The sequence below is a fragment of the Kogia breviceps genome, chromosome 18, assembly GCF_026419965.1.
Source record: "Kogia breviceps isolate mKogBre1 chromosome 18, mKogBre1 haplotype 1, whole genome shotgun sequence".
Taxonomy (NCBI): domain Eukaryota; kingdom Metazoa; phylum Chordata; class Mammalia; order Artiodactyla; family Physeteridae; genus Kogia; species Kogia breviceps.
This window is the reverse complement of record NC_081327.1, coordinates 35,314,377-35,341,322: the sequence shown is the minus strand read 5'-3', so window position 1 is coordinate 35,341,322 and position 26,946 is coordinate 35,314,377. Positions and strand designations below refer to the sequence as shown.

Sequence of the window (26,946 nt, the reverse complement as noted above, 5' to 3'; positions counted from 1 at the left end):
AAATTAGACTAGGAAACTAACAGATATGTTAGAAGGAATATAAAAATAAAAATATAGATGAATGAATAGCTGGAAGGTAGAACAGTACCACAATAGTAAAAAAAGAGGAGAAGGGAAAAGAGAAAGAAAAAATAAGGTGGGAGGGGAAGGCCTTGGCTGTGGAGCACAGGGCCTAAGCAAGGGCGAGGTTTGGGCGGTGGGCAAGGTCTATGCTTAGGACCCACAGGGCTGGAGAAGGCCCTGTGGGCTATGGGGGTTGGGGCTTAGGCTCAAGGAACAGAAGGTGCCCAGGCGTGCCCCCCACCCCTGGTCTCCAAGGGTGAGGTACCTCACCTGGGAGCCCAGCAGGCTTCCTGGGCTCAAGTGGGCTGGGCAAATGCCCTCCTCTCCTCTCCTGCTCCTCCGCTCTGGGAGGGACCCTCCTGCCTGCCTCTCCTGATCTCCCCAGCCTCCCTCCTATGGCCCCAAGGACCCATATGGCCTGGAGAGGGCCTGGGATCTCAGGAGGCTCCCAGGGCATGAGTGGGTGGGGCAGTCGCCCTCTGCTCCTCTCCCACTCCTCTCAGATGGCTCCTCCCACATACCTCTCCTGATCTCCCCATCCTCCCTCCTATGCCCCCAGGACCCATGCATCCTGGAGGGGGCTTTGGAGGGGGTTACTAGCCTGGGAGCTCAGCAGGCTCCCCAGGCCGAGTGGGCCTGTTGATGGCCCTCCACTCCCACTCCTCCCAGAGGGCCCCTCCCCCCACCTCTCCTGATCTCCCTGGCCTCAGGGACACCAATCCTGTCTGACCTCCACTTCTCCTCCCCCCTCTGTCCCCCCACGTCCTACTGGTTCACTTGGGGGTTCCTCCCATCTCCTTAGGCATCAGGGTCCCCCATCATTGGCTGGCAGGCACCCTAGTTGTGGGGAGACGCTAACTCGGTGTCTTCCCACACTGCCATTTTGAGTCAAGGAAATATTCTTGAGATTACGAAGCAGATATTACAGGGTTAAAGGAGTCCTAGGTACTGGAAGTGTTGAAGCTACACAGAGAAAAAGCTCTAGAAATCTGCAAGAGGTCCCATGGGTCTGTTATTGAGTACAAAGCTGCATGTGTATAGTGGATAATTCCTAAACTCAAGCAAAGGTACCCTACCAGGAAGCTGTAAGATAAACAATTAGCAGAGTTTACTTGCCGCAGTCTTCTTAGTTCTGACCAAGTAGAGTGGAGATTGCTCCACTGAACACCCAGAACATCCTGGAGGCAACAGATGGATCACACCTTAGTAGTAACGCAAAACTGTCTCTAGAATAATAACTACTGTTGACCAACAGTAACAGTTTAAAAAGAAGCAAGCCTGGGAAGTTCTGAAACTGATCCACAAGTAATTTAATTGCCAAACAAGACCAAATTTGACATTTGTAAAAGAAGACAACAAATCCCAGATTCTCACCAATGTGACGTTTACAATGCCCAATACCCACTAAAAATTATTAGGCAGATAATTTGGGGTAGTTCAGGCAGTGTCAGGTATGTAAATTTGATACCCCCAACTTCTCCAACAAAATGAACAGCAGAGATCAACAAAAATAAATAAAATGACAGAAACTCAAACTGCCAGCATAACATGAAGATTATGAACAACTAAAGCTAAGTTGCCTATAAGTTGAAAAGGAAACATCAAATTCCAGTCAGTTTTCCCTGTGCTTTCTGCCACAAGAATTTGGAAATTCAAGTACAGTTTGGAGAAAACTCTATTGAACAGAAATTAGAGGATTTATCCTTAGGTTTTTTCAGTTTTTCTAAAACCGTGTCAGAAAGAGGTAGACTACCCTCTGAAAATGCTTAAAACATGCATGTAAATCAAAGCAAGGAAAAGGTTAAACATCTTTGTAGGGGGAAAGTGGTGAAAAGAAGAGACACGTTTGAAGTACATAGTAAGGGGGGGTGGGGAAAGCAAGAATTCTGCAAGATAAAATAAAGTAGAAGATATCAAAGATCACTCAACTGTCCTAGCCCCTAAAACAAACGAATTAAAAAAAAAAAAAAAAAAAAGAAAAGAAAAGAAAAGAAACATAATTTTCTACTCTGACAGAAGAGGGCACTCTTGAACTAGGAATCTTATAAGGTATTACAAACTAACAGATCTGACCACAGAATATCCTAGGAATGAACATTCTTCAACTGCTACGTGTGTATTAGTGTGTATTTGTGTGTGTATGTGTGTCTCAAACAACAAAAACCTATATAACACAACATTCAAAACTGAATTAAGTATGTGCACGCATTTAGGGATATGAGAAAACAAATTGAATCAGAAATTTTAAAAATAAAAATTGGAAAGAAAAGGAGGAAATGAAATAAGAATTGATGATCTCTGGAAAGAAATAGAAGAAAAAGAAAAGTCATATTAGAAATTATGACTAAATTCCAAAGTGCTACAGGAAAAAGATATTTAAATGAGAAACGTTAAAAAGGCATTGAAGAAAACAAGGAAACAATCATGCAATGAAAATTAGTTAAGTAAAAATGTGCAAGAAAAAATGGTTGAAATTGAAGATAGTCAAAGAAAAAATAACATCTGTACAATTGGAGTTCCTGTGGAAGCTAAGAGATGATGGAACAAAATTCATATTAAAACTGTTGTACAAGAAGAATTTCCAGAAATAGAAGAAAGCTTGTATCAACATATTTAAAGGGCCCACCAGGTACCTTGAAAAATGACCTGCAATGATCAACTCCATGATATACACTAATAAAAATTTTTAATTTGTAAAGATTTAAGAACTATCCTTAGGATTTCTAGCAAAAGGATAAACTGTCTCACAAGGGCAGAAAAAATTAGACTTCTTAACAAGCACACATGGAACATTTATAAAGATTTAACATATTTAAAAATAAAACTCAATCAGTAACTTCCATAACTACTACAAATATCACTCTGATCATAGTTTAATAAAACTGAAAATTATTTGAAAAAAAACCCCAAGAAATCAAATAAGTTTTGGGTTTTCCACAAATCTCTATCAAGTATTTGACATGATATTTGCATGTACCTTGGCTCAAGTTCAACGTGATGGTTTGGTCAGGTGCTGTGTTAAGAGAAAGCCACAGCTCTACTAACTGTCCTTCACAATTCCTCCAATTGGTTCCTTTATATTCCTAGCACATATAGCAAGCAGTGGCCTGATCATCAATTTTTCCAACCCTACACTGAGATTCAAACTTGTAATGCTAAAAATGCATAATGAGTGAAATCTCAGAATATATCATTTTTGAAACATCAGTAAGTTACAACTTATTAAGGAAGAAGGATTTTCAGCTCACTCCATTATGTTTGGGGGAAAAAAAGGGAGATTTCTTCTAGAATTTAACTAAGAGGATACTATGACAGATGCTTTCAAATAATGATGAGAAACTGACACTACTGCTTTTTTTGAGTAGGTTTGATATTCTCATTTTCCTTCTAACCAAGAATTTTCACAGATCAATATATAGCATGTTGAATACCCAGATGGAAAAATTACATCAAATGAATGGAAAATCCATTGAGCTATCTATTCATTCCATCATTCAGAAAAGTACATTTACTACCAGCTACAGGTGAAGCACTCTGATAGATAATAGCCCCCCCAAATTTATTAAGACACATTTCTTGCCTTCCAGTAGCATATCATCTACTGAGAGAGACAAATTCACAGGCAGGACATTTCAGTAAAATGAAATTAATATTATTGTGGACATATGGGTAAACTAAAAAAAAAAAGAAAAGAAAATGTGCTTGAGATGAAGAAGAAGTAAAGAAGTAAAGAAAGAGATCAGTGCCTCACAAGGAAGGCAGGTGGAAATTTAGATGCAATTTTGGAGGTTAAGAGACAGTTTACTCAAATATACAAATGGGAAAGTGTATCTGTTAGCTATTTCTGCACCTCTGCTGCATAACATACAACCCATGGCATACAACAGTAAGCATTTATTACTTCATGTGTATGTGGTTAAGCTGGGCCAATTCTGATGACCTCAGCTGAACACACCTATATATCTTCAGGTTGGCTTTGGGTGCACTGATCCTGGCTGGGCCTGTCTGGGTGACTTGGCTTCAAGCTGAATAACTGGTTAGACTTGGCTCTTCACTGTGCATTCTTCAGATCTCATCCAAGTATGCATTCTGAGACCCATGCTGAGGGGCAGCAGCTACATAGGGGAGGCACTTCCAACGTGGGCAGAAGGGCAAAAGAACGAGCAGAAGACTAGTGTCTCTTGGGTCTGAAGTGGGAGCTGGGAAATGTCACAGGGTCAGTTCCTCCCACATTTCATCCTCCATAGTAAGTCATATGGACGATCTATTATCAATAGGATGGTAAAGTAAATTCATCCCACTCTGATGGATGATACTGAAAATTCTGTGACAAAGAAAGAGAATGTGTAATTCTGATATAGGGAGGAAAGGAAGAATGGGTAATAGATCTTTCATTCGATAAGTATATTCCCAGCTGATATAATAGATGAGCCAGAATTATTTTAAAAACATATTATACATATATATTAAATACATAAATTATTAAAATATACTAAAAAGACTGCATTTATCTATGTTATTTTAGGGAACCTATAGTAGTTCCTTTAGGTTGAATGGGCACAGGGGACATTGCCAAAAAGTAAGAATAAAATCTGAGCTCTTTTTCCCCCAAATAAATATTTAATTTGCTTTTGAATTAGTGTTTGTTTAATGATCAAATATATTTTCTTTTTATTTATTGACTGTCATCTCTTACCCACAATTACAAATAGGTCTTATTGTCTTATTCATCAGATTGGCATGCAAGAAACAGAGAATGTATTTTAACTTTTCAGTAGGTGGTGAATCCTTGCCCCATCCAGTTAGCATTAAAATTCTTATTAACAACAAAAAAAATGCTGCATATAGATTTTTATCTTAAGATATGCTATGGGGAAGACATGGGTATAAATTAGAAATGGAATGAAACAGAGTATTTAGAATTTAGACAACTAACAATTTCTAGTATAGCAAACACTGCATGTTTTTTGTGAAATAAAAAATTCTGACATCTTTACCCTTCATGAGTTAGTTCAAAATGGCATATGATGAACGATGAAATATTTTAAACCAGGATAAATATCCTGTTTCATTCCATTTCCAATTTGCACCAATATCTCTCCCTTTGTTATCTCTCAAAATGAAAATTCATGTGTACCAACCTGTGGAGAAAATTTTATTAACAGTAAAGAAAATATTAACTATTTGTGTCTGTGATTTAGGGAGTAAACATGACCCTGCAAAAATTTTCTTTTAATTGTTTTTTTACATCAAAATATTTGTATTCAAATGGAATTAATGTTCAAAATAGAATCTTGCATTGCCATTGTTACAGAAACTCTTCGTTTATAATAATAACTTAAAACTTTTATATTTGGAAATCTTAAAATACGTTATATTTGGAAGCTGCTAACACATTTTTTAAATCAGATGATTTATATAAGAAATCTTCAAAATAGTTAGCTAGGAGGGCAGTTCACTGTAGTGATGAAGAGTTTGGTTTCTGCTCTCCTTCATCTTCAAGGCCAGTAAGAAGTCAAACCCTTCTCACATCGTGAATCTCTCATCTCCTTTTTTGTTGCATTCCTCCTGCCTTCCTCTTCTGCTTTTTTTTTTTTTTTTTTTTTTTTTTTTTTTTTTGCGGTATGCTATGCGGGCCTCTCACTGTTGTGGCCTCTCCCATTGCGGAGCACAGGCTCCGGACGCGCAGGCCTGGCGGCCATGGCTCACGGGCTTAGTTGCTCCGCGGCATGTGGGATCTTCCCGGACCAGGGCACGAACCCGTGTCTCCTGCATCGGCAGGCGGATTCTCAACCACTGCGCCACCAGGGAAGCCCCCTTCCTCTTCTGCTTTTAAGGATTTATGTGATTACATTGGGCTCACCCACATAATCAAAAAGTTAATCTCCCTGTTTTAAAGTCAGCTGACTAGTGATCTTAATTCTATTTACAATTAGTAACCTTAATTCTACTAACAAAGTCTCTCTACAGCAGTAGCAAGATTAGTGTTTAAGAATGTGTTTTTTCAGGGTGAAGAATAGGGTCTCTTTAGATTCTGTCTACCACACTGCCTCACAGGGAGGGTTCTTTTGGAAATTAAATGAAATACTACATATAAAATGTTTCATGCAGTGCCTGACCCATAGTAAAATCTCCATAAATAATAGCTGATAGCATTGCTGATTAATCAATAGCAAGTCTGATGTTTGGGTACATTTGCCTCATTCAGTCATCCTGTAAAGACTGGACAAAGGGACTTCAAATTTTGAGGGCATGTGTGTAGATTTAGATTATTGGGATGATGAGAGTTGTTAATTCATATCAAAATTTTGAGTGAAGCTCTTATTTTAGACATCCGAGTTCAGGTATGTCATTTTTTTAAAAGTGTGTCAATAAATAAGGAAGGCTGCAGATCTAGGCTACACATTTTATTTGTCATGTGACCCTGGAAAATTTACCTTAGTCATCTCGGCCCTCAGAGTTTTCAGCTATGAAATTATCAGCATGATAATACTTAGCGACATTATTTTTAAAGGATAAGAAAAGTACTATGATATCTTCTAAATCATAAGTTTCAGTAAATGTGAGTCACCTCTCCCCTTATGCCCATTTCAAACACAGGTTTTTTGGGGTTTTTTTAAAAGATTTATGTATTATTTATTTGTTTATTTAGGCTGTGTTGGGTCTTGGTTGAGACACGCAGGATCTTCTGTTGCAACGTGCGGGCTTTTCACTGCAATGCGTGGGCTTCTCTGTAGTTGTGGCATGCAGGTTTTTTTTTTTTTCTCTCTCTCTAGTTGTGGTGCACGGGCTCCAGAGCGCATGGGCTCTGTAGTTTGCGGCGTGCAGGTTCTCTAGTTGAGGCGCACAAGCTCAGTAGTTGTGGTACGCGGGCTTATTTGCCCAGCAGTATGTGGGATCTTAGTTCCCTGACCAGGGATCGAACCTGCGTCCCCTGCATTGGAAGGCGGATTCTTTACCACTGCACCACCAGGAAATTCCCCAAACACAGATTTTGAAATCAAGACAAAGGGAGTGTTCTTTTGGTTTAGTCCATGATGTGCTTTTATTTTCTTAGTCTACAAAAGGTGATAATGATTCTTATCTTATAGGGACATTGGTGAATTAAATTAGAAAGCTCCATGATTTATTGCTTAGTGGCTTTCCCCTTTAAAAAAGTGAAGAATTTTAAAACATTTCAAAACCTTTTGATTGACACATTTCCATCTCTCAGGTCACTCATTAAGTAACATTAGTGTTCCAATTACTGTAATAAGAATGATTGTAAAATACAATTCTGTTTGGAAAATGTGCAGCTAGCTAAATTCCCAATAGCTGAGTCTTTACCACTGGGGATTCACCTCCAGTGCTTTTGTTGGCAGGCTTTAGTTGGCAACATCTGAAAAGGCAGTGTCCTGCCCCTGCTATTTATTAAAATGTGTTATCTATATTATAAAAGGAATGTTCTCTATCTGTGTACTTTGTTACTGGTAACAATGTTGTAGGCAAGGTCATGAAAGATTAGCTGGGATTTAAAATAATTTAATGTTTGACAATGATAATGAAATGTGTACTGTGTTGGATCTTTGCTTGTTAAACAGGGATGTTTTTTAATCGGGAAAGATTCATTCAAAAAATAATTACAACACCGAACCCTAAAACAAGCACATTGAAAGAGAAAAAAACCACGATGACTTTATCTATTGAGACATTTTACAGCTTTGGAGAATATATATATTCTCTCAATAGACTTAACTGCCTGTGTGTGTGTGTGTGTGTGTGTGTGTGTGTGTGTGTATAATGATATATGCAAATTATTAGTAAAGGTGTGTAAATTGTATACCTATAAGGAATACCATGTATACATATATGTATATGATTAGTAATTATATATATACACGATGTATATGTAAGTTATATGAAGTAAATGATATATAAGATATAAATATAACTAGTTATGATATGTGTAAATTATATATATGTTATATATATACATAACTTATGTATGTGTGCTTAATAAATGGTTACTCTTAGAAGATAATGACTTTTTAACATGTTATTTTTAAGACTGAAAGTTCTTTGAGGGAAGGAACTATAGGAAAGATGTATGTGTGGTGTGTGTATGTGTGTGTGTGTGTGTGTGTGTGTGTGGTGGTAATATATAATCATATATATTTATATATGGAATAATATATAATATACAATTATATATATTATGTAATCATATGTATTATATAATCATATATATTTATAATCATATACATTGTATAATCACATATAACATATATAATTATTTCAATTCGGGGGAAATATTGAGCATCTATAGATGGCCAATAAACTGATCTCAGATAGACAATAAGCTGCTCTTTAGGGAGGGAATACAAAAGAAAACATGGAAACACACTTAAGACTCTAAACATGTGCTAGATAGTGCAGTAGGTGCTTTCAAATGAAATGACATGTATCTTCTCACTTAATAATCCCGCCAAAGCCATGAGATAAATACCACCCTAATTTGTTTGCTTATACTAATAATTTCTATACTGAGCTTACTGGGTCAAAATGTATGAACATTTCTATGGTTCTTGCATGCAGTAATCTAATTTTCTTAAGTCTCATAAAGAAAACACCGAAGAGGTATTTGTAATATGAATTAGGTTATCCAGGGCTGTTCATTTCCAAGTTTTATTTCCTCTGAAACCCTGTTGGGTTGTATTGATTCACTCTTAGATAGCAAGGGGTCTTTTCCCAAAGCTTTTGATTAAAAAAAAAAAAAAAACACTTTAGTTAATAGTCATTCTCCTTTTACTAGTGGATATTGTCAAGGTAATTGGGTTTTATTCTCTTTGAAGATACCTATGGGTAATGATCAGAATAGTATACTTTACAGAGATTAGCAGGCAGTAAACTGGCTTCTGTCTGGGCCTGCAAACCAAGGGCGTCCCTGTTTAATCTAACAACCTGCTGTGTAGAAACTGTTTCCTGACGTATTCTCACTTAAACGTGGCATCCAAGAAGTGTCTTTTTGAAGTACAGCACAGTTGTGTTTTTCTAAAATACCACTGCCTAAAATCCCTTCTCACAAGGGAGGTGAATGTCAATAAATCATAAGAAAGAAAAAAAGGTCTTATTTTGGAAAAAAAATTATTCATATATTCAAAAAGCATGTCCTAGACCAGTGCTGAGACCAGAGGTACAGGAATGAAGAAGTGAAGACACTGTGGTTCTTTCCCTCAAGGAACTTGAAGTCTTATAAAAGAAATAGCATGTATACAAGTCCTCCTGTGTTTTAACACTAATCACAGTGCTCTGTGATGTTTGGTAATCATAATTTTTATTTTTTTATTTTTATTTTTTTTAACATCTTTATTGGAGTATAATTGTTTTCATAATTTTTAAAAGAGCAATCATTTATTGAGCACATCATCTCTGCCACACACTGAATTAAATATTTACAAATATAATCTCATTGGATGCTCACAGTAGCCTAACGTGTAGGCATACTATGATCATTCTCATCTTCCTGAGCGTTACGTGGGATGAGAGAGTTTGACTTGTCTGCCTGAAATAATGTGGAGGGGTGGAGACTCCGTTAGGAACTGAACTGTCCGACTACAGAGTCAGGGTACCTCATCCCTATGCTGTATGGCTCAAAGAAGGATGGGATTATCTTTTATTTGGGTGGGCGGTGGGGGTTAGTGGTGTTTGTCAGGGGGTGATATTCAGGGATTCACAAAAGAGTAATGTGTTAAACAAGCTGATTTAAAACAAACAAACAAAAAAAATGTGTTTTCCAAGCAGACTTGAACATGGGGAATTCCAGGACAAGAATACACCACGTGCACAGATAGAGGGGCCATAGAGGGGCCTGAGAAATCACGGCTGGAAGAAGACAGACTGTTCCACATGGCTGGAAATAAGCTGCAAAATGAGTAAGTGGCCTTATATGATTCTGCAAAGGTAGTCATGTGACATAGCTAAAGCTTTTAGAGTGTAAATTGTCATTGGACTCCATGGAGGAAGTTCAAGCCAAAGAGTTGTATGGCTGATTTAACTCTCAGAAAGATGGCTCTTCAGAGGGATGGAGGGATTAGAGGGGGAGAACCTGAAAATGGCCATTCTGAGACAAGGGCTATTGAAAACGTCCAGGCAAGAAATTGTGGACTAAGGCAGCAGTTAATGGGGTGGAAAGATCAGGTGAGATGAAGGACAGCTTGATTGGAAGTGGGTGGATGAGGAAGAGAAGGGATTGAGGAGCCTTCATTTCTAGTGCAGGTGACTGGGTGAAAGGAGGCTCCACTGTAGGTGCAGCATCATTGGAAGGCAGGGAGAAGAATAATGAGGACATTTTGCTTATGTCTGACACTTAGTTACGTCAAATTATGGGGTTACTTCCCCAGAGTGAAAACGGAAAGCTTTTAACCCATTCTATTTCCCAATTAACAGTGACTGAAGCCTCAGCATAGCAGTTTAGCAACCCACGTGTTTTTGAACCGTAACTAATGAAGCACTTTTTATCCAAGTCCTGTCTTCTACTCAGTAGGTTGAAGAGCTACATCTAAATCTGTAAGTTTGTCTACCATATTGGTTGCTCAGGGGAATCAACTACCAAACAAACAACAGCAACAACAAATATCCAGGGAACACACTTTTGCCTTCTTTTAGCACCCGGACCTTATTGGTGAATGACTTTCCCTTCTCACCATGACCTCTCTCATTGAGAAAATTACCGGTCTACTCCTCATATCCTTCTGTTCACTACTATAGTTCTGTTCCTTGTTCCTATCCATGTTAATTCACTTGATACTCTTCTTCCTGCCACCAAGAACTTCTTACACAACAATTTTCTAAAGTTGATTAGGCATTAGTCTGTACAACTGGCATTGTATTCACCGTATATTGGCGTTATATTTACTGGTTGACATATTAGCTATTTAAAATATATATTACTTTTTTTCTCATCTAAAAAACTTCTGCTGAAGCTTTGAGAGTAGAAAACACAAACTTCATTAGGATTTGAATATAAAGGTAAAGGATATGAGCTATTGAGGATCCACTCTATGGCCAGATACAGTGCTTCTATAACCATTTATTCTCCTAACTCATGCTGTGAGATTGGTTTAGTATCCACATTTTTAAGAAGAGGGCTATAATGTTTAATGAGGTTAAATACCTGTTAAACCTGCGACAAGTGGCTGGGATTCAACTCAGTCTTGTGAGGAGATAAAATACTGCTGCCTTCAGTTGCTTTCACCGGGGTAGATGTTTAAAAAATCACTGTGTTTTCTAACCCCTGCATTCAGTTAGTTTCGATGTCTTTTAGATGTTAGATCTCAACAGTCTAAAGAACTGCCCCAGGTGAAATGATCACTTTAGGACAAACATTCATTGCCCTGATTGTTTTACTAATATATTCTAAAGTGATCATTTCTCGCTATGGAAAATACAATAAGGGTATTCACATTGTCCATGTTCATGGCTCCGCAGTGAAATTACAAATATTTGCAGAAGAGTTTTAAAGAAGACTTATAAGTGCTTTATATTTCCCTCTCTCGTATCTAAGGAAAAATTATCCTTCCATCATATATCAACTACCTTGTCCTTTTTGACTCTGTGGAATTTGAATATTGATGTACATGGAGGCAAGCGAGTTGAAATAAACATAGCAGCTTAAATCATCCACATAATAAAATGCTGAACCAGAAAGTGAAGGAAGAGAGACAAGGACTCTGTGAGTTGGATTTAATCACATTGTGGATATTCTGCATAAGAGAAAGGAAAGCTTTCAGTGTGAGGGAAATATTGTGGGGAGATGGGTAAAGCAAATTTTCAATAACTTTTTAGCATCAGAGATTACTGTATGCCATTTAATTGTCTTATAACTATTTTTCATGCCAGATTACTATGTCTTTCATTGACATCTTATGGAAAGGTGTCCACTAATTTAGTGGGTTATATTGACTATATTCACGTAAGATAGAATAAAGAAATGAGAAGCAGCCCTTAGATCTAAAGGCAAAACTTGAATTTTAATTCAGGTGCTACCCTGTTTTCTTTATGTGATATTAGAGGAGAAACCTTAACCTCAGGTCCTTCATTTTCATTCGCACAAAAAAGAGAGGAGAGTAATATTTTTCTTCTGTATCCGAAAGACTAGCAATGTGAGAAATACTGGCAAGGAGGAGCCATGGTCATGTTCATCAATCCAGCTAAGTAATGGAGGAATTTGCCAACCTCATAAATAATACTTTTCTAAAAATGCAGCCAAAATTCAAAACTGCAAATTGTAAATATTAGAATTACAAATTATTATGGTAATTCTATTTTCAGAGAACTAAAACGTGTCTGATTTTACCTTTTATTTCAGATGCAATTTCAATAACATAATATGAGCTTTTCTTATAATTTCTTTAATTTTGCTCTTTTGTTTCAAAATCAAACATATGGATAGCTGGCTTATGAGCGTCCAGCTAACTATTGACATGTATTGCTTTTGATGTGCATTTTAATATTGTCTATCTTGCTTTTAATTTCATTACACTTTTTGACACTGCACTTTATCACTACTATAGGTACTTTTCCCTGTTGCCCACTGTTTTGGGGGGTTTTTTTTGTGGTACGCGGGCCTGTCACCGTTGTGGCCTCTCCCGTTGCGGAGCACAGACTCCGGACGCGCAGGCTCAGCGGCCATGGCTCACGGGCCCAGCCGTTCCGCGGCATGTGGGATCTTCCCGGACCGGGGCACGAACCCGTGTCCCCTGCATCGGCAGGTGGACTCTCAACCACTGCGCCACCAGGGAGGCCCAGCCCACTGTTTTTATAAATCAGGCAAATTCAATAAATATTCAAGTAGTTGCACAAACTGGCATGCTACTGATGTGGATGGTGACAGCAGGTAGACACACTATGTGGGAAAATGAAATAGTTCATCAGCTGATGAACAAAAGACAAAATCTGGTGTAAGAAGGGGAGTTCAGGGTTCCAACACACACCAGTGGCAAGTGTTTTGAAAATTAAAGCTCTACAAATGAAAGATTAGACTATATATGTGTGTGCAGAGAAAACAAAGATTAGAAGAAGAGATAAAGCCTCTTTATGACAAGCTTTCCAAGAGGGGAGGCAGTAGGGTCAGGAAAACTTCCCAGAACAAAGAGAATATACGAAAGAATTGCAGAGTTTCAGAAGTTCAGAGTAGGAGCAGTTTCTACATGAGGGAAATTATTAAGAGGGCGATGTAGGAGAAAGTTTTGATATACATTTCGAGAAGTTTCAATATACATCTGGATAAAATTTCATTTAAGAGAAATAAGGATATCTATGGGAATAGTAGATTCCGAAGTGTGTGTTATAGATAATTAAGAGAGAAAAATACCTTGGGGCCAGACAAGGAGGATTTCTGTGCCCCTCAGGACAGTCTTCCTTCCCTTTATATTCAATTCTTTATAATCCATAAGTTTCTTAGAAGCAGAAACTTTGAATTACTTTTCAGTACATGAATATTCCAGTATCTCTGGAATCAAAAAGCAATATGAATTGATTCTAAGAAAAAACCAAAAAGGAAAAAAAGAAAAAGCACTCTTTATTCAAGCAGATTTTAGATAGTACCCCTCATAATACCTGTCATCTCTTACCTTCAAACTTCAAACTCTCTCCCTCCCAAATATGCCTCTCTGGTCAGTTCTGGCTAAAGTTTTGACGATTGGCTCAATCGTTACAGAGGCTCATTTTTCCTCTTTCCCAAACTAGTAATATGATAAAGAAATTTTGAGTCTCATGTTGTCTGTAAGAAAAAGTGATATAGCCCGTTCCAACTGTTTTTTAAAAACCTGAGAATATCAGTGTCTTATTGTTACAGAGGGAATAGAAAAAGAGTCACAAAAATGAAAATTCTTTCTGTGTTCAGTTTTGAGACAACTGAACATGGACACAATGGGAAATGTAATAAAAAATTAGATAAACTCTTCGGAGCCTCGAAAGATTACATTTTTCAGTAGACCATCTACTGAACATGTTTAGATTATTGTCTTGTGAACTCCCTGTTGTATTTTTTTTCCAAATTGTAAGTTTGTTTTTTTCTCTGTTTGCATTTTCTTTTTAATTTTGGGGTGATGTGCCAAAGGGAAAAGCACTGGGAAGAAAAATCAATAAAACATAGTTATAGTTTTGAACTATCCAAATTAATCCTGGTATTTTAAACAAGCCACTCAAATTCTTTGATCTTCAGTTTTTTAATTTATAATTTTAAAAACTGAACAAAATAGTTGTATATCATTGTAAGGTGGAAAGTTATCTATCTACCTTTATTTAGTTAAATATAGAAAATTTTTTAAAAATTATTTATTCCTCTGCTAGTTATATCCACATGTAGTGAAATTCCAACATACACATCTCTCCAATGTACTGAGGAATCTCAACCTCCCCAAACCAGAATTTTAGATTATTCTGTACGTGCATGGAATTTTCTATATCAGTGCACTGGCAGTTAGTGTGTCCAGTCAGGCTATGTCCACGAATCTGGCATAGGGAGCCAATTCGATACAGTGGGTCCAGCGTATCCTGCCCTGGCCTTTGTCTCTGGTGAACAGTAAAGATGCCTTTTCTCTTTTCCCTACCTCAACCCAGGAGCCGAAGGCCTCTCTTCAATTATCTTGAGTCAACAGTGCTGATGTGCATCTGTTAACTGTACTCATTTCCATCAGCACTTCCCTGTGACTCCTTTCAAGTCAAGGGCAGCTACACTGTCCCCTCCTCCCAGGAATGGGCTTCTTGAGCAAGTCCACTAGTCATCATCAACAGAATAGACAAGATTGAATAAAACTTTGGTTACCAAGTAAACACTTGGTGGAGGAAATAGTCATTCATCAAAGATGGTTAGCAGTGGGTGAAGAGAGTGGAGGGAATTCTGTCTCCAGAAGTCCAGAGACTTCGACAGTTATTTTTGTCTGTTTAACCAAGCATTGCCAAGTGACACACATACAAGCAAATCTTCTAGCTGTTTAAGGTTTGAAATAGTGTGGCAGCAGCTATATCTTCCATTGTTTATGCCCGCTGTGGACTAGCTTTCACTGATAAGTTGACTAATATTTGGTATAAATAGCTCCATCTTTCTCACTTAGACTGGCTATTAAAGCTACTTTTGTAGAATATTTTGAAATTGCAAGATTGACTCAATGAGCCTAAGTTCCCCAAAAATCTATACAACTTTATGCTTCCCCAGAATGTTGTAATAGTCTGTGATCTTCAGAATAGAAAACCAAGATCTCTAGAGCATAAACGTATCATAAGAGACAATGTGATCTCATTTGCTATTCTGGAAAATTAACACGTGTCTCAGATTCTGAGATCTAGCTCCCTCTTTTCACCAAAATTTCTTGAAATCTAATAAACTGAGACAGCTTGTAAAAAATTATTTTGGGGGGTGGAGGGCTGACTTCACTCATTCTGCTTTGAAGTGGTCAGCAATGTGTTATATCTACTGTAGAAGTGATCCTAAGATGCCCTAAAGATCACATGATCTTCTTTGACTACATTAGTCATAGCTGTTGGGACCAAGGAGACTAATACATAGGCAAGGCTAAGATAAAACATATATATCTCTTAATAATTTTTTTCTGACAAAGTGAGTTCTATTTCGGGAACAGAACAATAATCCTTAGGAAACATGTTACTATGTTAATATATGTCACCATTTTTTCTGCTGAAAACTACACAACGTTGTTGAAAGAAGTCAAAGAAGATCTAAATAAGCGAAGAGACATACTGTGTTCAAGGAAGGGAAAACACACACAGTGAAGATGTCAATTCTTCCTAAACTGATATACAGGTTTAACACAGTTCATATCAAAATCCCAGGAATTTTTTGTGGATATAGATGAGATTATTCTAAAACTTATATAGAAAGTGAAAGGATTTAGAATAGCTAAAACAATTTTGTAAAGGAAGAATAAACTAGGAGGAAATCAGTCTACCCAATTCCAAGAATAGTTGTACAGCTACATTAGTAGCCTATGGAATTGGTGGAGGAATTGGTGGAAGGATAGACAAAGACATCAGTGGAATAGAATTTTTAAACCCAGAAATAGATACATAATCTTAATAATTTGAATTAAAAGAGAAATGCTCCTGAATCAGTCAGATGATGGTGGTCTTTTGAAGGAGTGAAGTCTGGAATGGAGCAGCCAAGTTCTTCTTATTCAAGCAGAGGAAGCCAGAGTTGTAGAAAGCAGAAAAGAGGAGAGATCAGAAACTTTGGAGGTTAGGAGCAACAGAGAGAAAGGGAGAGAAAAACAGAGAAGAAAGAATTATTGACTTCTTGTTTCTGTAAGTTTTAGCTGCTTCTGGAGACTCCTTTTTCTTTCCAATTAACCCGTTTTATCTTTGCGCTAATTAGAAAAGACATCTTACTGTTGTGGTGGTTGTCCCAGGCTACCTGCAACCACTTACAAAGACAGATAAACAATTTAGAACAATTGAGCAAACTAAACAGTTCAAGGATAATAATGCACTGAGGTTTGCTGAGAGTTTCAGGTTTGCAAGACAAGCCTTCATGCTTCTGTGCAGAAAATGATAGAACAGCAATAACTGGAGGCAAAGGTACATGACTTTCAGATTTAGGATAAAATTTAGAATTCTGAGACGGCATATTTGAGGCAGTAAACACTAATGGTTTATGGACACCAGCAAGGGGTGTCCATGTGCCTAAGAGTCTCACTGACTAGGACTGGATACCAGGTCTAAGGCTAAATCATCCAGGGCAAGTCACTTAACCTCTTCAACATTTAGTTAGTTAAATGGAAATAATAACAACAGCTGTTCCACAGGAGAGCTGTAATGATCAACATACAGCATACCACTCTAAATGATATGCTGAATATTCGAAAGTGGTTTAGTGGTGTTAACATTGGTTGTGTTTTAGTTTGTATTATCTGTCACTTGGAAAGGTTTTAGAGAAGGTCTGTAGATGAAGACACTAAAATGCCATTTGTTAAAATTTTACAAATGTATAAGATGTTCTTTGTCGCTTGACACCCTTGAGGTCACATGAACTTGTGGGGAAAAAGGGCCAAGTTCAGGAACCCACATGTTCACGTTTGAACTGTTTCAGTTATTTGCTCAATGCCAACTTTTCAGAATATGAAGTTATTGATGTGTAAAAGGAAGTAATGATACGGTCCTCAGAAATAAATCATTGGGATGAACAGATAAAATGCACATTAAATGATTTACAAAGTTTTAAATACTATAATAAATATGTATGATTATTATTCATAATTTTTGGCTCCCTAGGTAGTGAAACAGCTTTGAAATTCCATTCTGACAATCTAATACCTTTCCTCTACATTTCTTTGCAAAATATGACTTCTCAGCAATTGTTTGGTTTGTGACATACAATCTACATTAGCAGAAGTAAGCACACAAATTAGTTATACTTATTGAATAGCTGTTTGCTAACTGGCCTAAGGAAACTTATGAAGTTTAAGAGTTTGAGGTAAGGTATCAAAATACACTGGCTCACTTTAAAGTATAGAATTCTTTTTTAAAAATTAATTAATTTATTTATTTACTTTATTTATTTGTTTGGTTGGGGTTTTTTTTTGACTGCATCGGGTCTTCGTTGCTCCGCATGGGCTTTCTCTAGTTGCGGTGAGTGGTGGCTTCTCTTGTTGCGGAGCACAGGCTCTAGCCACGTGGGCTTCAGTAGTTGTGGCACGTGGGCTCCGTAGCTGTGACTCACGGGCTCTAGAGCACAGGCTCAGTAGTTGTGGTGCACGACCTTAGTTGCTCCGCGGCATGTGGGATCTTTCTGGACCAGGGCTTGAACCCATGCCCCCTGCATTGGCAGGCCGATTCTTAACCACTGCGCCACCAGGGAAGCCCCTAGAATTGTTTTAAAGATACAATATAGTAATTGGTAGGTATTTTGTTAAATGTTAGCCACATAAATGCAATTGATTATAAAATAGTTAATTAAATTAAGCATAGCCATTTAACTCACCTACCATGAGTCCCAAGATTGTGATGCAATTGAAATCAAGGTTCCATTTGTTACAGTTCACTGCTGTGAACTTTCTTGCAATCTCTGCCAAACAAAATGAAACGAACAGAGGTTACATATTCAAGGCCCGTGTCTTTTATTACTTAAAGTTCATCAATATGTAAACCCCCGGGGAGTTAGCTTTCTCGGTTTGTACCCCAGGCCCTCACTCATGTGAGGATCACAGTTCGGTGAGTTATGTAAAAGATACCTGCCATCACTCTGTACCCTATCCTCCCAAAAAAGAGGATAACCTGAAAAAATGCTTAAGATATAAATGGGGGGAGAATAGTAAGAGCAATAAGCAGTGCAGAAAGCTTAAGGTGTGGCAAGAGATAGAGATATAAGCAGATATATCTTTTATATATAACTTTATATATATCTTTTCTATAACTTGGGAAACATAACATTCTGGACTAAAACTGACTCTGGGGGATAGAACTTCAAAAAGATTTTATATAAAATTGTAAATTGCAATAACTTTCCAGTCACCTCTCACTGATTCAAGCCACCTCACAAACATTTACTAAAATTGTTACTGAATCAAATTTGGGTCCACTTGCTCATGTGCAGTAAAGTCAAGGTACCTATACTGGGTTGTAGTGAAGGAAAGTGCGGCATTTACTGTAGGCACCAAACCAAACTCCTCAGTGGGTTTTAGGGAGGCATTTTTTTAAGGCAAGTTGAGAGAGGGAAGTCTCAGGCTATGTGATCAGCTTGTGCACAGTTCTCTGACTGGTTGATTATGAGGTAACAGCATGGTGTCATAGGAGTTAACATTATCAGTCCTGAGTCTCCAGCTGGTGTGAGGGCTACTTGCTCATGATCATCAAATAATTAACTTCTTCCATTTAGTGGGGGTTTTAACATCTGTAAAACAACTCAGGAAATGAACATCAGATACTGTTATCTATGTAATTCAGGGAGGAACTAAAGATTCTGTGACTGCATATGACTGATTTACTCTTTAAGTTGTTATCAGTTCTCCTGGCCCAACTTCTGTTTCTGTCATTACATGTTCACATTCTTTCAGTCATTAATTCTTGAGCCAGACTTTTGTGTCTCAGGGGAGGCCTGAAAAACTACAGTTTTTCCACAAACAAGAGGCAGGTAGAGGACATGGTGGAGGGAGGGGTGGGGTGGGAAGGGTCTGTCCCAGGAAGGCTCCATAGGGTCCTGTTCTTTTACATAATGAATCATCAAGTCCATGTCTTGGATCATATGCCAACTCCTCTAGTACCTCCACCCCATTCTGAAGCTCTTTACATCAGTAGCCATTGCTAGTCTAGTTTGCTTTGTGTTTATAACCTGTAGAGAGGGTAGCATCCTCAGACATTAACTTATTCACATGCCAATATCAAGCATTCATTAAAGGTTTGGAATTTTATAGATGCTCAATAAAGATTGTGAAATAAATGACTGAATAAACAAATTAATGGATAATAGGTAAATGGATGGGTGGATAAATGGATAGATGGATGGATGAACAAATGGATAAATGGATGGATGAACAAATGGATAGATGGATGGATGAATAAGCAGATGGTTGTCTGAGTCTTGATCAAACTCAACTATTCTGTTGGCATCAAAACATAAAGCATTAAAAATATATACCCAGGGCTTCCCTGGTGGCGCAGTGGTTGAGAGTCCGCCTGCCGATGCAGGGGAGCGGGTTCGTGCCCCGGTCCAGGAAGATCCCACGTGCCGTGGAGCGGCTGGGCCCGTGAGCCATGGCCGCTGAGCCTGCGCGTCCGGAGCCTGCACTCCACAACGGGAGAGGCCACAACAGTGAGAGGACCGCGTACCGCAAAAAAAAAAAAAAAAAAAAAAAAAAAAAAATATATATATATATATATATATATATACCCAGCACTCTAATTTTATTAAAAGGTTCTTCATAATCTACTTTATTTTTCTTCAAATTCAGGATATTAGGGCAAATCTTCTTTCTCTTTCAAATTATCAAAGAAGGAATTTGGGGGAAAACACTTTTTTTTAATTCAAGAAATATTGAACAGCCTACAAAGCACCTACACAAAGAGAGAAGAGATCAATTAATGTTATCATCAGTGCACTTAAACGTAACGTACCTTCTAAAAATGAGACACTGATGAAAAGGCATTTAAAAACTGTTCCCTTTACACCATTCTAAAGTAGTTGATGTTATTTCATTTTTTTCTCCTCTAAGCTTTCAAAATACTCATGCTGAGATACTGAGATTGTATTCAGTTTGTGAAATTAGTGACATAAAGCTTCTCCAGCCACCCCCATTATCTAGCACAAAGACGGTAAAGCAGAATTGAAATCCTGTTTTATATATATATATATATATATATATATTGCATTAAATTGGTTCCCAGCGGGGTATCTTAATTAAGATGTGCTTATTACCTGGGTCCAGATTAAGTGGCTTGGACTGTATCACAGTCTTTATAATCAGACAGAAAGCAGGCTTAGACCAGGCCCTGATTTGCTAACGAAGGCTAATGGCCCATCACCTTCATGGTACAATTGTGATGGGGGACTTTTTTTATTTTTTTTTTAAGCAGACTTACATAGACTTTTTGGTTTTTTTTTTTTTTTTTTTTTTTGGCTGTGTTGGGTCTTCGTTTCTGTGCGAGGGCTTTCTCTAGTTGCGGCGAGCGGGGGCCACTCTTCATCGCAGTGTGCGGGCCTCTCACTATCGCGGCCTCTCTTGCTGTGGAGCACGGTTCCAGGCGCACAGGCTCAGTAGTTGTGGCTCACGGGCCCAGTTGCTCCGCGGCATGTGGGATCTTCCCAGACCAGGGCTTGAACACGTGTCCCCTGCATTGGCAGGCAGATTCTCAACCACTGCACCACCAGGGAAGCCTCGGGGGACTTTTTAATACCACACCAGACACTGCTTTAATTTAACGCTAAGAATGCACATAACCCTATTGCCCTTTCTTAAGTAAATTATCGTGGGTTTTAAAGTATAACTCTCCTAAAGAGAGATTTCCATCAGGCCCCCACTTTATGCTGTGTGGCATTAATATGGTTCTTCTACAGAACCTGGGAAAATTCGAATTTTTTTTTTACTATTTTGGCTCCTCCTCTCTCATTTCTATTATACCCCTGCTCAAACGCCCATGACATCATACGCTCCCTACCCCACATATACCCTCTTCGAATTAGTCTTCACCTCCCCTCTCAATCTTTCCAGAATTCCCAGAGCATCAAATCTATGATAGACCAAGAAGCTCTTTATGATGTAAAAGCACAAGTCAGCGTTCAATCTCCAAGGTCCAAGATGGCTAAGAGATTGAGCTCCAGAGTCCCAAGTGGATTTTTGTTATGTCCTTTATGACAGAGATCAGAGAAAGATAGAGACTTCTGTCTGGACCATCCATACAGCCATGTAGTTTTGCAATGTCTCCTTTATATCTTTCACTTTGCAAAATTTCTATTTTTAAATTTTGATATGTACCTGGATGCAAAGCAAGGGAGGAGCTATTCCACTTGACTATAGAAAGCAGGAAAATTAGCTGATCAAGGGAGCAGGAAGCTTTCTCATCCCGGTAAACACCCCCTGGTTCATCCTCATTGATCTGTGAGCAAAATCGTATTGAGTGCCCTAGTTTTCCTTACTCTTGAGTGCCTAGGAAGCTCACATATGAATTGAATATTCAGCTGAGTAGCAAAGATTCTATAAAACAGTCCATCAGACACCTTTAAAATCCGGATTGCTGAGAGAGCCAGCATAGTTACATAAATATTTGATGAAGGGGACTCAGTTATTGGTGCTGCAATAATTATACAAATTGTAATGGTAATCCTCACTATCAATAATACCTTTAGAGGAAATGGCATTATAGACTTCACTTAGAGAGAATAATGACGATATTAACATGGTACTGACACTTGGCAAGCCAGTATCTCCCAAGCTGGGCTTACTTGGCAATCAGGACAGCAAGGAAGCTTAGCAGAAACATTTTTTTTTTGGCTGTCATTCAGTTACTGGAGTGTCAGAGAATATTTGGCATTTAATGCTATGCAAAGTGTTGTTCCCGTTTGATTGTTGTATACTATATAAGCCTTGGAGCATGACGTGAAGTAATTTAACAACTGGAATAACAGGCATTTGGGACAAAACTAATTTCATAGGAAGGCTGATCACAGACACTCAACTTGTTTATAAAAATGTTACCTTGTCATATAATACAAAGTTGAAGATCAAGCTACAGAGGGGAGAAAAAAGCCAATTATGTCCCTTGATTCTTTTGACACAAAGTCTATTTTTCATGGTGATATTATCTTAGCTCTAAATGTCATGAGGTGCCTTGGTCTTTCTTGCCAGTGCAGGCTTTACCTAGTTGCAGCGAGCGGGGGCTACTCTTTGTTGCAGTGCGCAGACTTCTCATCGCAGTGGCTTCTCTTGTTGCGGAGCACGGGCTCTAGGCGCGTGGGCTTCAGTAGTTGTGGCACATGGGCTCAGTAGTTGTGGCTCGTAGGCTTAGTTGCTCTGTGGCATGTGGGATCTTCCCAGACCAGGGATCAAATCTGTGTCCCCTGCACTGGCAGGCAGATTCTTAACCACTGTGCCACCAGGGAAGTCCCCTAATGAGCTCTTATACGGGCTCTTGTATCGTAGGAGAGCTCTTCCTTTCTACGTGGTGCTGAAATGTTCTCATCAGTGTATCAGACATGATACAAAGACATAGGAGAACACAAGTGAACAAGGTAGAGTATGAGCCACTTCTGATGATTGGAGTCTGTTTTGTTTTCCTGGACAGCTTACACAGCTATATTCTTAGGAGTCAGTCTCCATATCACTCCCACATTTTTAAAGTCACCTCACTTTAGTATCTGTTAGGGAAGAGGAGGCTTCATCCTATGATCTCCCAGATTCACCCACTCTGCAACTGCTGTTCAGCATTGTGTCTTCTCTCCATCAACTGTGGTGCTTGTCACTGTCAGTGACTCTTCAGCGTTGATAGAACATTGATAGAATCCTGCATCTCCTGCCAAGAATTGAGAGGAGAATTGAGTGTGAGAAGAAGCTACACTTCCCTTTAGTCTCTATCTTTTATCTTCTTCTTCTTTGGAATCCTACCCACTATTTTAGAATTCAGTGAATTCTTGGATGTAAGACCTACAAGTTCCAACTTCCAAAAATATTCTCTACACACCCACTGCTTACTGTACTCCCTCACAACAGCCTAATTCATGCCGACATCATCTTTCATCTGGACTATCGTGCTCAACTTTCTCTTGGTCTTCCTACTTCTCCTGTTGCATCCCTACTCTCGTTGATCCATCCAACACACCAATACTTCCCCTGCTCTAAATCAACACAGGGCCAGGTACCAGGCAACTAGGGGCAGCCCCTATGCCCTAAAGCCCACTGGAATTATTCAAACTAGCCAGTGCTAAGCTGTTTACCCTGCCCTGCCCTGCCTTGCCTTTCCTACAAAAACCCCAATAAAGCTTTCTGACTTGGCTTTCCCCTTGCTCCTGCTTCTGCCTGATCAAAACTGGTCAATCTTAACTTTTCCTTTCAATGGCATTGACCTCTCTGTGTTGACTAGTCACGTCCATACGTTAAAATCCCATGGGTATAATTTTAATACAGGGGTCAGTATGGATTATAGTGCCCAGTTCAGAGCCCATTTGAAGGGGTTCTTTAATGAATTAGATCATATGCACATAAGACTTGTCCATGACTTGAACAGGAGATTAAAACAGAGCCGCTCTAGTTGAACTGGAGGTCCTTCTGCTATGACCATTGAGGAAAACCACTTTTCAGGAGAGGAAATAGGCATATGATATTCATGTGTAATTAATGATATTGGCTTGCAGAAGGCTGTTTTTTCACCTGCATCTAGGTCAGTTTAGCCAATATACCTTTACCAGGTGTATCAAGAGCAAATCCCTGGTCTCTGGATCATGAACTTCATTTCCTATATCTGCTTTTTTCTTTTAATAGCACCTTTCTGTGGCCCATTAATTCCACTTTTGACACTTCAAAATAAGATAGGAAAAAAATCAAGAACTTAGTTCTCCTGCCTGGTCATTGAGTCTTTCAGATGATTGATGGAAGGACAGAACTATTCATATATGCCTGGCAGAAATCAGGTTTGTCCTTATTCATATATGCCTGGCAGAAATCAGGTTTGTCCTCCAAGAATCAGAAGATCGAAAGGCAAGAGAGATCCAGTGATTCATGACAGAGGGTGGTAAGTGCTTGGATGAGTGATTTTTAAAAAGTGGGCAAAGGTGGAGGCAGGATCTAGGGGATGGGGCACTGTAAAAACTTTAAGGACTAACCACTTATAAAAATATTAAATACATTTTTAATGAGTCATTGTGAATAAAACCTACTTACTGCTAATATTATAGGACTTCTGTCAACCAGAATACTATTCCTTGTTCATTTGTAAATTGGGGAAAGAAGTGGAATTTAGACAGGAGGAGCCGCGTCTGGATAGCACTAAGCATTTTTTTATATTGCTGATGCTTCCTATTAGCTTTTAAAAAACTGCATGGCAATCTAGCTTGACAGATGTGCTAACAGAGATGGATGTGACATTACATTCCAGGTTTTGTTGTGGTTGCTGTTTTGTGTGAATACAAATGCAGTTCTTTGCGGCTGATACCCTAAACTTTTAGTATTCAGTGATTTAGAGAATTTCATAGTAAGACAGACCCAATATTAAAGACTTTCAGGCAGTTTGTCTTACTCTTTGTATCATGAATACATGTTACAAAGATTTCAGCTGAAACATGGTCTTCTTGACAATGGACAAGACAGACAAAGTGAGGACTCAGCCAAAAAGACCTGAGAAAGGGTAGATTCATAAGCCTGGGGTTGGCCGTCTGAGCAACTTAGAATCTGTGCCCTGGAAAGAGGCTCTGTGATGGAGAGAAGGTTTGTCGGGGAATGGTCTCAGGAGATAACACCTGTAAGAAAGTGAGGGAGGCAGAATTGTGCAGAGAGAGAAGCTGGCTGACAACCAAGTTGCATCTGAGACCTTAGAAGATCCCACAGGGAGCTCTGAAACTGGACTGGCCCTTTAGAGTTGGCCCACACTGAGTAAAGGTGGCTGGGCCTTTGCACCTGTAAATCAGCCAAACATTACCTGTGGCTGAGACAGTGCCCGGTGAGAAACAGCTGTGAGCTCTTTGAAGCCAGTATTGCTTCAGCCCTAAAGAGGGATCTGGGCAAAGCACCTCAGTATCTGTCATACTCAGCCTGGATCTGGACATTCAGAGCCACGGAAGTGAGGGAAGTCAGAATGCATGTAGAAAGATTAGTTTCAAATGTGGGGATGTAAACCTCTAAATGAGTGATGAGGCCCAGGTAGACCTCTGGTGGGGAAAGTGAAAAGCCAAGTTTTTGGACTAAGGGAGATAATAGTACTAATGAAATCTGTATCAAGAGTGAAAGGAGGTGATTTACAGAGGGCGATAGCCTGATTGTAATATAAACAAAAGCTGCGGTGAAAAACAGATGTTTCATGCCTAAAACAGTGAAGACTAATTTCACTTACGGTGATACCAAAAAGTTAAAGATTTTTTTTTTTTCTTTACGAACATGTATCTTGAAACAAAAATGTTTAAAAGAGAAAAAGTGGATGGAGATCAACTTTGATCAAGGAAGCACAAAGCCTTCTAGGGCATGAAAGAAGCATTTTAAGGGTTTACACAAAGGTTTCTCAAGAGAGACGCTATTGCCATTTTGGACCAGACGGTTTGTCAGGGTGCCTGTGCTGTGCATTGCAGGATGTTTAGCGGAATTCCTGGCTTCTGCCTCATAGATGCCAGCAGCAACTACTCGTCTCCCAACGTCATGGCAACGAAGAAAGCCTAGACGTGGTGGAATCACTGGGGGAGTGTGTGTGTGTGTACGAGGGGAGGTGGGAATGGGGCAGAACTGCTCCAGCTGAGAATCACTGGTCCAAATAATTCTGTTTCATTCAGGTTAGGGTTACCGACTATCCCAGTTTGCCCAGGACTGAGGGGTTGCTCTGGATGTGAGAATTCCAGTGCTAAACCTGGGCAAGTCCCAGGCAAACAATTCAAGTTGGTCACACTCAGCGAGCTCTGTTTTGGAGTGCTGTGTGTTAGACCAGAAGAAATACAGTGTTACACCCGTGTAAATAATATGCAGCAGAATTGCCTAGCAAAAATTGTCCTTTGCACCTAAAATGAGCTTCTGATTTCTTCACGACAGTGTTGGGGTGACAGGCTTCAATTAACAAAAGTGAATTCCATGTCATTTTAGCTCATCTGGTAAAAGATAGTTCACTGAAACTTGATCATATGTAAAAATGAATAATCTTGTTTATATTTACAATGAAACTATGAGTTCTAAGTAAAATGTCATTATGTTTAACAGGCCTTAAGAGAGAATGGTTTTCACAAATAAGTTTTAACATTCAAAACCCAATTATTTAAATAAAAATTAAGTCCAGTGCTTTATTTATTTATTTATTGCCCAGATTATTATTATTATTATTCCAGATTATTTAATCAAAGCCATCCCTCTCGATACTTTGCTTCCTAATATAGTTCAGTTACATAAGCACCTGACTTCGATCTCACTCCTAGGGGGTTTTATTTTTTTCCTTGATGAAGGTGGTCAGGAAAGAAAAGGAAAAGAACTGTGCATATGTTGGTCTCCTAGTTTCCTAGCGTGGCCACAAACAAGTTACCACAAATCTGGTGGCTTTAAACAAGAGAAACTTATTCTCTCACACTCTGAAGGCTATTAGTGTGAAATCAAGGTGTCGTCAGGGCTGCGCTCACTGTGAAGATTCTAGGGGAGAATCCTCCCTGAAGCCCAGTGATTTATAATTTAGTTTTCAGCAGAGGTTTCTCAAATAAATCATATTTTTTATACACTCCAT

General features: G+C 38.8%; 1 long non-coding RNA gene across 1 annotated transcript in view; it reads left to right on the top strand.

Moving 5' to 3' along the window:
• LOC136792995 (uncharacterized) overlaps positions 1–26,946 on the top strand; it is a 257,566-nt gene that overhangs the window by 178,335 nt on the left and 52,285 nt on the right. Inside the window, exon 2 of the long non-coding RNA XR_010837661.1 lies at positions 9,844–9,974. This is a non-coding gene — a long non-coding RNA (uncharacterized lncRNA). The remainder of the gene's footprint in view (positions 1–9,843; positions 9,975–26,946) is intronic.